Source organism: Marmota flaviventris, chromosome 7 (genome assembly GCF_047511675.1).
Source record: "Marmota flaviventris isolate mMarFla1 chromosome 7, mMarFla1.hap1, whole genome shotgun sequence".
NCBI classification, from domain to species: domain Eukaryota; kingdom Metazoa; phylum Chordata; class Mammalia; order Rodentia; family Sciuridae; genus Marmota; species Marmota flaviventris.
This window is the reverse complement of record NC_092504.1, coordinates 9,558,564-9,569,781: the sequence shown is the minus strand read 5'-3', so window position 1 is coordinate 9,569,781 and position 11,218 is coordinate 9,558,564.

The window sequence follows — 11,218 nt, the reverse complement described above, 5'->3', positions numbered from 1 at the left end:
GCTGAGTTGCAGAATCTTAAAGTTTTTTTTTAAGTTGAAAGGCCCTTAAGTAACTGGAATCCACAATCAGCTCTGGCTGGAAAGAAGGTAAAAGGACAACGCCTTTCTACTTTAAATAATAAATCATTCCCTTCCAGAGCAATTTTGGTTTTCGTTTGGGAAGGAGGTTTTGTTTTGTTTTAGGGATTTGAGGTGTTCTGAGTTGCTGCCCTGCAGGCCTCCGCTGGAATGTCATTATCTGGACCTCCTCTGCTTTGCCTTTCATGGCCTGAGTGGTCAGCTATTTTGGAAAAGTCCAGCTTTTCCTTTTCCCCACCCACTGCGCTCGACAGGGAGGAGACTTGAGGCTATTCCACCTCTGGACTGCGTTGGACTATGGAGAGTACCTTGTCCTTGGATGGAAAATGCGTTAAGCGGGGGAGAATGTCACAAGTGCTTTTGCATTCTCGGCCAGCCAGAAAGCGAGGGTGGGCGGCTCCCTGTAAAACGACAGCCAGTAAAGCTGCTCATTTTAATGAGCTTATTAACATTTTTGAATGCCTTCCCTTGTGCGCGCCGAGGCCTCCCTGGGAGGCTCGGCGAGCTGTGCCGCTGGAATTTTTGCGCATCCACACCCACAAACGTGAGCGCGCGGGTGCGAGGCTCTCAGTACAGCGGGGCTTCGTCTCGTGGGAACCGCTGGGGTCGGGTCGTTCACAGCGCCGACTCCGGACTTCCCCGTCCCGCATCCATCCAGCCTCGCTCTGTGTGGACCGCAGGTTAGAAGTCCGCGCGGATTCAAAGGTGGCCGAGGAGCTTGGGTGGTACCAAATTGTCCTCCTAGCTTTGAGGAATCTGTGGGCCCACTCTAACTTTATGCTTGGTTTTTTTTTTGTTTTTGTTTTTTTTTTTTTTTTCTTTTTTTGGAAAGGCTTCAAAGGAATCAGTCCTCTTGAGGATGCGAAAACCAAATAGTAAAACCTCCACTCCAGCTTGTGTCCCACAGATTCCTAACAGTGTCAGGAGGCAGCCAGGAACACCTGCCATTTGGGCGACTGACCTGTGGGGAGGGGGCCGGGAAGCTTCCCTGTCTTCCCTTCCCCCATCCAGGGAGTCGAACCAGGTACCTTTGGACCCCTGGCCCGTGGGAAAGGAAGATAAAGACACAGCATACAAAGATAGTGAGAAAGAAAAGAGAGCCTGCGGGGACATGGGTTGAAGAGAAGACTGCCTGTTTAAGTTCAAGTTCTTCGCGGTTTTCTCAGATCTTCCCTGGGTCCCCCCATACACCAAGTTTGAATTCAAATTTCCTTCTGAGTAGGTCCACAATTCTGGCTCTTACCACTTGGGCGTAGAGATAAAATGATCTGTGAGTGGCTGTGCGGCAGACCTCTGGGAAGACCAGACTGGGAGGGCCTTTTGAGGTGGCTCTAGCGTCTACAGTGGGGCCTGAGGCTCATTGGCTTCAAAGAGGTACTGAAAAGACTCATGAATGAGAACCAGGATCCTCCAGATTTCCCCATGTCTGTCCTCGAAAAAACCAAAGCAAGCAAACAAAAACCAACTCTTCCCACCTCAGACTCTCAGTGCCTGGGAGGCTGGCAAAGGGGGTTGCAGGGCCAGGAGGACTCTGCAAAGCCAGGCCCAACCCTCCTTCTTGTTCCTTCTGCCAGCTGGGCATGGGTTCTAGGGCAAAAACCTAGTGTGAGAGCTGGGCTTGCCTTAGGGTCAAGTGCTCCAGCCTCAGCAATTAGGACTCTTTCTGTATCTAGTCATCAGGCTTCACCCCAGCAAACTGGACTGAACATTCCATCCTCTATCTCATACCTGGACGTATCGAAATGCACATTAACTTTCCCAAACTAGCTAAGGGCTGGAAAATCCAGGGCCCTGAAAAAAACCAAAAACCAAACCAAAACAAAAACAAGCCTATTCATTTCCCTCTCATAGAGAAAAATAGTCCAATTTTGAAATTAGACAGATGCTCCAGTGTGGTGTGAGCCAGCTAGCCAACAGAGTTCAGAGACTGGGCAGAGGAGAATAAAGACACCTTGAGAGAGGTAGCAGTAGTCAACCAGATGGTGGGAAGTACCCTTAGGGAGCATAGACTTCGGAGGGTCCTAGTAGAGTACCTTTGTCCAGACACCTTTGTTTCAGATTCACATGGCTCATATCTAGTGCTGGGTTGGGGCTATGACCAAAAAAGACTTATTGGGAGCTGAGTGTGGTGGCACACACCTGTAATTCCAGTGATTTTGAGGCTGAAGCAGGAGTATCTCACATTCAAAGCCAACCTCAGTAATTAAGCAAGACCTTGTCTCTAAATAAAGTATTAAAAAGGCTGGGTTCCATCCCTGGAGGTCTCTTCCACCAAAAAAAAAAAAAAAAAAACTTATTGGGATAGCTGCTTTTCAGCAACTGCCCATGCTTTCTGGATTCCCAGTGTAGGGCCTGGAACATACTAAGGACTCAAATTTTTTTTTACATGGAAGATCTACATAGTAGATCTTTTTACATTTCAAGAACCAACTCCTCTACACTTCCTTTTAAGCTCCAGACAGGTGGGTCTGGTTCCCTTAAAGGTCACAGGAGCCAAGAAGCTGGTGACTTGGCTAGGAGCAATCCTTTGGAAAAACAATCCAGAGATTCTTGGCCCTCCAGAGGGAAGGCAGTGAGCTATTCATCCTGAAAATTCCCATGTGCACAACCACTGGCTTTGAAGCCAGGCTTTCAGGGAACCCCAGGGAGCACTACTCTCTTGGGAAAACAATTACCCCAAAGATGTGCTGTGAATGAATCACATGATCCTTGAGTAACTGGTGTTACTAGATAAGTATAGCCTAGTTGATAAGTTTGCAAAGCTAAATGAGGAGTATGTGCCACTTTAAACAATTTATAGAGATGGTAAAGAATGGACAGGAAGCACTGAGCGATTGCAGCAACAACCAAAAAAAAAAAAATCTAACCTCCTTTTGAAATCTTTTACAAAGCAACAAGTTTCTCACATCATTTGCATTTGCAGTTGTGGTTTAAAAACAACCTAGCACTCAGGAGGCCCTGGGTTCTATGCCAGCACCAAAAAATCAAACAAAAAAGTGAGGGATATGTATATTTCATTAAGTGTAATTGCTCAATCCCCCACACCACAAAAACAAACAAACAAATAAAATTCAATAGGGGACTGAAGGTGTAGCTTAATGGAAGAGTGTTTACACAAGGACCTGGGTTCCCATAGCCAGAACTCACTCTCTCTCTCTCTCTCTCTCTCTCTCTCTGTGTGTGTGTGTGTGTGTGTGTGTGTGTGTAGAGATACCTATCTATATATACAGGCATATATATATATATATATATATATGAATATATATGAAATACGTCGAAGGGGAACTTCCCTTTCCAATGCATTCTGTCTGTTCAAAAGAATTTGCAGAACTCCTTTAAAATTAGTTATTTCTTAAGATGTCTGTATTTATTGGATTTACAATAATTGTCCACACAAGGCTGCCTGTGGCTAGGCACTTCCTGGCCATGCTGGTCCTCTGGCTAGAGGAAAGCGGAGCCCCGCCTGCCAGGTTCAGTCCTGTGGAGCGCCCAGCCCCAGCACGGCCGGGGAAAGAGCCTCAGAGCCTGCGGAGGCTGGCTGGAGTCTTCAGAAGCTGCGGGCCTAGGAGAATCTAAACTGTTAGCTCCTGGGGGAAGCATAAAACTAGAGATGCTTTTAAATGGGGGAGGTGGGAATCTTTGTTGTGGAATCGCTCTCCCCTCTCTCCTTCATCCTTTCCCACGCATTTGTGTATTTGTTCGGATATTCATTAATATCTCTTGGACACCTACTCTCTGCCAGGGTTTCACAGGAGAAAAGTCCCGCTGTGGTGGAGTTCACCGTCTAGCAGGAGACTAGGATATTAATGTGAAAAGAAAAATAAAGCATGTCTCGGATTAGTGCGGAGTATTATTTGGAGGAAGGTCACTGGAACGGCAACTATTTGTAAGAGCGCTTTCTGTGCGCTCTCGCTGGGGCCGCGTCACTGCCTCCCTGTCTGGCAAAGGATTCTTTCTTCTGGGCTCAACTTTTGTCCCACCGCGTCCCTTCACTTGCGTCCCTCTCTGAGCCTACTCTGTGTTTTGGAAAAGCAGGACGGTGGGGAGACCATGCCCCAGCTCGAGTGTGGGCCGCTTTTCTCCCCGCCTCCTTTTCTTAATAGCTCGGTGTCTCCGCCCGGCCAGAAGGAGGACTAGAAGTCGTTGGAAGGGTGGCAGCCCCGAAATCTCCTGCACCTTTAGAGGGGGCACCTGAATTCCAGATAACTAGCGATCTGAGATGTCAGAAACCCTCAGAAGTTTCCAGAAGGGACTGGGGGCAACTTCTCATTCTCAGCCAGCTGCACTTCTCCAAACCTGTGTTCCAATCATTGCACCTGAGCTTATCTAAAGCTTCATTTTCTTCCCGCGCGGGGCAGTGAGTGCTTTTGGTGAATTAGTTGATTCATCTGTCCCAGCTGCTCAGATTTCTGTTTTCCCGCTTTGAGGATGGGCCCTATTGCTGCGGTATTTGTGGCCTTGTTGGGGTTCAAACCTAGATTATTTGGCTTCAAACAAGTGGGCGCTGGCCACCGAGAATGCTGAGGAGGTGAGATCCTATTTATGGAAGAGAAAAATGAGGCATAAGAGCGAGTGAGTGAATGAGTCCCAACGCTATTAGGCAGAGGTGGTCACACTAGTTAGCTCATTTCTTTTTCACACAAAATCAGGAAGGCCACTAGGAAGGAGGAAAGATAGGAAAGGCTGAGTGGCCAAAACTTGCAAGTTGAAGTGGCTTTGAAGGCAGGACCAGCTTGATCAGGTCCGTGTCAGGCTGCCTAACCTCTGATTCTCATTTGTCCCATGCAACAAAGGAAATAAACGGAGATGATGAAGGCAAAGTCTTTTGGGATTGATGCTTGGTGCAGAACAAACTCTGAAAAGGTTCTTAAGCACCCAAGGCTGAAAGGAAGAAGACTTTCTAGATTCCATCCTGTTGTCTTTTGGGAAAGAATCTTCCCCCAAACTTTATGCTGGGGAGGCATCAAGGGAAAATCAATTACCTTGAGTCTTCAGAGGGGACATGGGCAGTAGCCTGAAAAGGCAGGCTTCTTAATCCTGCTCTGTTTACTATGGACCACCTTCTTGGTGACAGTGTAGCTACTGGTGACATCAAGGATCCTGGTAGGCTGGCAGCTGGGAGTAGGCTGAAAAAGGCAGGGTGGAGGACCCATTGCCCCTTTTCCTGCCAGGGTTGGTAGGGAGAAATGTGCACAGCCCAATGGGTCACATAGGTGGCTCTGAGATCACCCCTCTTATTCTGCACAGATTCTGGTCCTGTTATTCAGGACCTGATGGGATGTTTCAGTCATTCAACACTGGCCCCTAGCATACACACACACTCCTGCCTTCGTCACCTTCATGCTCTCACCAGGGCCCCCAGCTTAGAGACAGGAGTTCTAGGAAGGGAAGGGAGTCTGGCAGATTCTCATGCCTCTGTGTGCTGGGCACAACTGATTTCACTGAATCCTCATGAGAACCCCCATGATGTGATTGGGATTATCCTTCTTTTACAGACCAGTGAACAAAGTTCAGGGGGGTCAAGTGACTTGGACAGGGTCACACAAGTTGGAAGTGGTGGCAGGGAACTGGCCAGGGGTCCTGTGCCACTTCAAAGCCTCTAGCTACTGGCTGCAATGCCTTGCCCCCTGTCCCACTCCTAGGGTGGGGACTTGAGTTGGGAGAGGAAGGGAGACTCCCACGGGGGTCAGGGAAGGGGTATTAATTCTCTGGGCAGTTTCCTACTAAGAAAACACCCGAACTGTAGCCTGCCTCCTCCCCAGGGTGGCTGCTGGGCCTCCTGAAGGCGAGGCCTGTATATTTGTAGTTTGATTCCGCCCGTCAAGGCTAATTTCTCCCTACAACTTAATGGACTCGGCTTGACGTGCATAATGATTCCTAATCACGAACATTATTTTTGCTAGCACCGAGACATGTTCCAGTTGTTGTGACAGATCGCATTTCAGCCATAATGACGGAAAATTACCATTTCTAATTCTCCGGTTTTTGACACCTAAATCCACAGACCATATGTGGCGGCGGGAACTCTGGGCCAGCGGTCTCCCCTCTGAGCTCAGTGTAGCTGTCCTGAAGCCCAGAGCTTCCACCCGCCAGTCGCTCCCAGAGGGTGGAGCCAGAGGGGCCTGCCATGGATTGACTTTGAGGCTTCTCAACCTCTGGCCCCTCCCACATAAAGGCCCCCTATCACCAAAAGCAGAAACCAGAGCTTGAAAAGGGTCCTAGAGACTGGTCCATCTTCGGGGATCCATTTCAGTGAGCACACAGGGGCAGAGGAGAATGCAACTTGCCCAAGATCTCATGACTAGTAAGTAATAGGCAGTAAATTTTACTCAGAATTATCCCTGGAGTTTCCAGTGATAAAACTCTTGTGTCCTTCAGCCCAGGGGAAAAGAGACCTAGTTTGTTCTTTTATTTGCAAGTCACAAAACCATCAGTGAGGCAAAGATTTTTTTTTTTTTTAAGCAACAATAATCTGAACGGTTTAAGGAGGAAACTGTGGGGCAGAGAGGTCAGGTAATTTGCCCAAGATCACAGCACTGATTAGGAAATAAGAGGCTTAGAACTCAGGCTCTTAAAGCTCTCTCTGAAGGATGTCTCACTTTCAGGGCTCATATCAGTCAGGTGTGAGAAAAAACGTTCCACTGGGTGGAAAGCCAAAATCAAGAAATCCCCTGAAGTGTCTTGGCCACTTTGGCGGGGAGGTGGGGGGGACGGGGACCCAGTGAACCTTATTGTCTGCCAACTTTATTAGGTTTGTCTTAGGTTGCCCCACCCTGCACCTACTTTAGGGTGGGGTCTAGACAAGGGGATGGGGACCAGGGATAGAGAAATACAGACACAGCCTGGCCCACCAGGAATTCATGGCGGGGACTTATTCTGTTCTCTGGGGTATTTGATTCTTAGCTAGTACAGAGATCCACCAGAGCAGGGGAGTATCAGCTCAAAATTTACTAATCCTGCCTTATGAATATGTCACAGAACCTCGGATTCCACCTCTGGAAAATAGGTATGAAATGCAAGTCTCTGAAAATGGCTAAGTGATCAATAGGCCACTTGTCAAGGCACCCAGAAGATGCCAAATTTATCCAGGACTCACCCACTTGTCCTGGGGAAGCGCTGGCTCCGCACCTGCGGCGCGGTTGGTGCAGGAACGTGGCAGATGCTAAGGGATGCGCGCCCCAGTCAGGCGAGGAAGCAGGACCAGCACCGCGAATTTCCTTAGAGAGCAACCGTGAATTTTAGGAGGTTGTGTGTGAATTTTAGGAGGTTGTGTCTGTGCTGAGCACAAAGCGGGTCATGGGCGCCTTGATTCTGGCTGTCCACTAGCTCACTCCTAAACAGTGCCCAGGTGTCCCCAGCCACCCTCGGGCTCTACCTTGCGCTTGCAGACACACTCGGGTCTAATCGTGCTTCTCCATGGGAGGAAGCAGTTTTGACCCAAGAAGGTCAATGAGAAACTGAGTTGGAGAAGAGAAATCACGGAAGATTTATGTCTTTCTCCGCATTCTGCCGGCCAGGAGCAGCTGTGCGCATCTCCCTGTCCTTGCCACAGGCTTCGCCACTCATGCCTGCCACAGAGCAAGCTGCTCCTTTGTGGGCTGCTTCGCTCCTGATATCTGCTCCGCCAGCCCCACTTCTTCTTCCCTGCTGGGGAGGACAAAGGGTCGCTGCCGCAGCCGTAACTGTTGTTTCTGACCTGAAGATCAGAACCTTTAGAGAAGTCTAGGGAGAAGTTGGGAAGAGGTGGAGTCTGAGGCAGCCAGTAAAGGTAAATGCGAAGGCTTTTGATCTCCCGGCAAAGCCTAACTCAGCCTACCCCCAAAGCGGAGCTTTGTTGATTAAAAAGAAAGATCTTAGAATACATTTTTAGATTCAAATAAGTTAGAAGTTCCCACGGAGGGAAGCCAAAGACATCTATTGGGAGAGAGTGGGAGCCTATTTGGCTTATTTCCCTGGCACCTCCGAAGCAGAAGTGGGTCAGTTCAGTCCAGATGGTTCTGGATTTTGATTCCTTAAGAAAGAATAAACGGGGTTCCAGCCACCTTTCAGGAGTGAAGGTGCTAACGGGAGGATGTTTATGAAAGTGCTTTGTAACTGGCACAGAGTTTGAAAACAAACAAACAAAAACTTGGATTGCTGCACCGCTGACTCATTAAAAAAAAAAAAAATGCTCAGCGACTGGGGATGTAGCTCAGTGCTTGCTAATCAGTGCAGGGCCCTGGGTTCCATTCCCAGTGCCTTTTTCATCCACCCCCAGAACACCAACAAAATCAGTGCCCAGGAGCCATGGAGAGGCTACAGTTCATCCTTTGGGGCTTCCAGGTGCAAGTCACAAGTTACAAACCTCCAAGACCTGCTTTCCCTTCTCATTTTACCAGTTTGGAGACTGAGACCAAGTCTAGGAGTAGTGGCTTTCTCCTTTAGGCTGCTGGAAGGAGAGCTGCTGCTCAGCAGAAAGTTTCTTGCAAATGAATCCCAATTAAGAGATGGTAGATGTTGGTACAGAGTCCTCTGAGCAAGGGGGAACTCCGAATCCATTTTCAGCCAGACAGCCTGGGGGTCAACCCCCACTTGTCCTCTTACCAGTTATTGGGCCTTAATTTGATCATCTGTAAATTGGGGATAGAATATTCCAAGGGGTTTGTTGAGCATTAAATCAGTTCATACTTTCAAAATTGCTTAAAATATTGCTCGGCATATAAGTATTCAATTACTGATGCCTGGCATATACTAAGCATCAATACATGTTAGCTATTTTGAAAGACTCCACAACTCACTGGGGAAGGAATCTCAAGTTGTTGCCTTGATTTAAACAAATATGGAGACTATCATAGGCCCAAAGGAGCCCTAAAGAATTTTTCAGAAAGAGGCCCTAGTGCTGCATAGGAGGGCAGTTTGGAGGGAGGCCCTTCTAGTCAAAGATCTTGGATGTCAGTTTCAGTTCTGTTGCTTACTGAACAGGTAAACTTGAATAAATCGATAAACTCTGGGTGTCTCTGTTTCTTCTTATGTAAAATGAGGATAACATGCCTCTGTCTTAAAGCTATTATGTACCTTAAATAAATATAGGCAAAGCTTTTAAAACTATACTTAGTACAATGTGAGAGCTTTATGTTTGCTTTAAAAAGACATATGTAAAGCATTTTTCTCAGTGCCTGACACTCAGTAAGAGCTAAATATTGTTGGCTTTTATTTCTTCTTAGTATACAAACTGCCTTTACAGATGCTTCCAGCATAGAGGAAGATGAGGTAATTGAGTGTATAACTTATAATTGAGTGTATAACTCAGAGACAGGGCTTTAGGGATGATCTAAGTTCAAGACTGACAAGACCCTTCACTAGCTGGGTGGGCTTGCATCAGTCACAGCCTCTCTGAACTGGCTGCCACCTGTCCAAGGAGGATAACAATTTCCACTTGGCAGAGGACATACCATCTTTTCCCCACAGGAAGAGCTGTGGAATGTAGGTGACAGTTGGAAGTGTGTCTTCTGTTCAGGAGAGAAAACAGGTCCCTAACTTAGATGGAATGTGTTCCTGTGATCCACTAGAGGAAGGACTGCTGACCACAGGTGTTTAAGGGCCCTTTGCAGCCCTGAGCCTCAATTAAAAGTCCAAATGTTGTGCTGGGTTTCTAATGTGATTCTTCTGGCCTGGTGGTGGGGCAGGAAAGCTGGCTTCAAGTCTCCCTGAGTAGGCATTTGGTACTTGATTCTTCGTCAAATGCCCACGGAAGGGTAGAATTCTGAAGTGCAAATGCCCCTTCTGAAAGTCAATCATAAATCAACTTGTATGCCTGCAAGGTGCTGAGAGATCTGGCAGGCTACTTTGTAGATTTAGACTTAGAGCATGGAACATGGTGGACAGTGTGTCTGGCATATGGGAGAAACTAGAGCCCCTATTATTAGATCATAAATGTCTGAAAACAAAAGAACCTAAGCAGGACCTTCTGGAACATATTCACAAAGTTCAAGGTTTAAGCCTTCCCAGAAAGCTTTCAAAGCACCCCTGGGGCAACTTCTGTCTCTGACTGAAGGACATCTCAGTGTAGAAAAGGCTGTTCTTTTCTACTGGAATTTGCCTTTCCCTCCGAGGCTACTGTAGGGATTTAATTCGGAAAGTGGTTGTGAGCAAGGGGCCTCTTGGCGTTACTCCCTGGCTCCGCGGAGCCCAGCGGTGGTGTTGCAGAGAGCTGGGATTGGGGTGCGGTTCGGGGCACCAGCTGCCTCTCTCCACCTCTCTGAGTCTGCACCAGTGTTTAGTTCTCAGGCATTTGGGCTGTGGTGGACACGGGTGAGGGGGGGGGGACTCACTACCAAATTACCACGGAGCAGAGAGAGTCGAAACCTGAGGCCTGGCAGAGCAGAGGGTTCTCTGTGCTTTTGGCTTTTGCAGCCATTTGGTGGGGACACAGGGTTAGCTTCTTCAGCGGCACCTAGATGTGCCCGCTCCTCTGCCAGTTTTTCATTTCTGCATTCTTTCCCTTCCATCATAAGGAAATGTGGGCAAGACTGGTGGCCATCACTCACAGGGTGATAAGAGAAACAGAGAGCAATTGTTGAGCTTTCAGTAGAAACCAGCCACCACGGCAAGCTATGTCCCTTAGATAACTTGGCACATCCACTCTATGAGTGACATGTCATCACCCCCATTTTACCTTTGAGGAGGCTGAGTTACAAAGGGCTGAATTGGTTCTACAGTTAACCAAGTGATGAAACCTGAATCTGAGCCTTGAGTCTAGCTTGAGAGTTCACAGGGCCTTGACCCTGCCTTCATGCTTCCTTCTCCTGGGTTCCCAGGGCCCAATGTGCCTGACATCTCGTGTAGGTTTCTCAGTTTGTAGCAAGAGGAAGGTATTGTTATGCTAGTATTATCAAGGGCGAAATCTGAACTTGTACAGATTCTATTGGTTGCTTGAGGGCACAGAATAAGCAGGAGAAATTGCTGGACCTTCCCGATGTCTCTGAAGGGAAGCGCTCTGTAAGGGGTCTGAGGTGGCTTTGGCACACACTTTTCCCCTTGCATCTCAGGTGGACACAGGGACAGTAATTGGATGGCCCAGGGCCAATGACTGCATACACATACCCAGGTCCTTGGGTCCCAAGTAGAACGTGAATTATCCACTCCGTTCTGCCTGCATAGA